Below are 2229 nucleotides of genomic sequence, written 5' to 3'. Positions count from 1 at the left end.
CTACACGTGTGCAAACTTAACACAAATAGAATATGCTTATGAGAATTTATGAGATGATCTTTCCTTTGGCTCCCAAAGCTTCTTGAAAATTCCTTGCTCACAGTACTATAATATTTTCTACGCCTCTGCTCAACCCAGTAAGGAGGTTAAGACTGTAGACTGGCCCATTCATCTTAATATCCCCAGTGGCTAGGATCATCACTGCCATTTGGGAGGGATTCTCTAAGTGTCAAATGACTACCTGACAGAAGGTGTTTCTAACTGGAGGAAAAATAATGATTTAAAATTCTGGTCCAGCCAATCAGTAAGTAAAAGGGCAGTAGCTTTACCGAAGGTTAATTTTGGAATCATTTATTAAATAGATTTTGCATTAATTGTTAAGGGTTTCTTGGGAAATCTAGCACACATATATTATGTGTACCCAGCACCTATGCAGTAATGCATCCTACACATACACACACACACACATATACTATATTATAGAAATATCAGCAAAATCTTGGGGGGGGGGAGTATAGCTGGCTGTAGCTCTTCCTGGAGCTCATCTTACTGTTTATTTAAAAGGAAACAATTCATTCTTTTTGAGCTTCAGCAGAGAACTCTGCTAAACTGAGCTCCTGGGCTGGTAACACATCAGAGAGAAAGGAAGGTGTCATTTGGCAATTTGGCTGCTGCTGATGACACAGTGATCTTTCAGAAAAAAAATTTAGCTTCAGGGAAGGCTGCCTATTAGAGCAAAAGGATAGCAAGTTAAAAGAATTGGTTGCTAGATTTTCTTTGCAGGAAAGCAAGCTTTTTTTTTTCTTTTTTTTTTTCTTTTTTTCTTGCTGAGTATGAAAAAATGCAATTTATTTATTCTGAGATAATACTAAGAAAGGAGAGGCTGAAAACCAAATATACAAATCTTGAGAATCAGGTCATTGGGGGAAGGAATCATGCCCTTTGTATGTACACTGAGGACCTGACCCAGTGCCTAGCACCAATAGTCCCTTGGTAAATATTTGTTAAATAAGTGTATGAATGAATGAATGTCTCCTAGTTTTAGAAGTATCCCCTTATCCTTCTCCTCCAAACTCTTTAATTATTATAAAAAATATAATATTCCATGTTTTCAAAATTACAAAAAAAATAAAGAGAATAAAAGAAAACACATTCATAATGGACTCATAAAGATAAAATTAGATTTTGACTCTTTTCCTGCATCATTTGTACGCATGCACATGTGTTGGTATTTGGGGTTTCTTTTGTGGGGGGAGCTGCCTATTTTTAATGTATTTCTTTCAAGACCACCTCCTTGAAATTTCTAGGGACAAAATACAAAACAAGAAACAGACTTCCTTTCAAATACATAAACAGCATGCTAGAGTTTTTAAAAGCATTACTGATTACAGTGTTACTGAAAAATGTTTGCTTACTCCGGGACACTTCAGTATTCCTGAAGAATAAACGTGATTTCTCTTTTCCTCCCGCTGGGTTGTTCTCAGGTGTTAAGTCACTGCTCCCGCTCTCTGACAGATTTTCCATGTAGAAGATGGGGAGCCTGGAAATCATGCTGACAGTTGGAGTGAGGCCATTCTCCATTCCATGCCAGAACCAAAGGCTATTGGCCACATTCTTCTTTTAAAGCAGGGAAGTGAGAAAACAAGTCCTAATCCAAAACCAATACCTGTCTTCATGACCACATCTGCCACACACTGGTCCCACTTCCTGCCGAGCTCAGAATCTGACATGTTCCCCCTATGTGTGGCCGTTTGTATGTGTATGTGCACAGATGCACACAAATGTGTGGTCATGGTATATAAACAGTTTTCATTCTAATTTTTATTTGCCTTGTGAATATTTTTGAATGTTATTAATTTATTTAAGAATATGGTTTATAATTGCTGAAATATTAATCTGTCCATGTTTAATGATTTTATTGTTAGATAATTAAACTTTTAAAATAGCACCTATTTTAATAACATGAATTGCAGTTAATAAGGTTACTTAGGTCAAAGGATATCAATATGTAACTACTTTGGTATACTTTTTCAAAATTATTTTCCAGGAAGGATTTTAATGTTATTGCATATAACCCTTAGTAACTGAGTCTTATAGCTTTTTAATATTTTTTTCAAATTCAGAATCAGGAAAATATTGTTTCATTTTTTTAATGTTTATTAATTTTTTGAGAGACAGAGAGAGAGACCGAGCATGAGTGGGGGAGGGTCAGAGAGAGAGAGGGAGACA

The 2229-nt window shown here is 35.9% G+C and overlaps 1 pseudogene; it reads right to left on the bottom strand.

Moving 5' to 3' along the window:
* Positions 1-1430: 1430 nt before the first annotated feature.
* LOC125916600 (MICOS complex subunit MIC10-like) lies at positions 1431-1730 on the bottom strand (annotated as a pseudogene).
* Between the last annotated feature and the right edge of the window lie 499 nt (positions 1731-2229).

Source organism: Panthera uncia, chromosome D1 (assembly GCF_023721935.1).
Source record: "Panthera uncia isolate 11264 chromosome D1, Puncia_PCG_1.0, whole genome shotgun sequence".
Classification (NCBI taxonomy): domain Eukaryota; kingdom Metazoa; phylum Chordata; class Mammalia; order Carnivora; family Felidae; genus Panthera; species Panthera uncia.
Note: the sequence above shows the minus strand (reverse complement) of the source record. Positions and strands in the feature narration are given on the sequence as shown.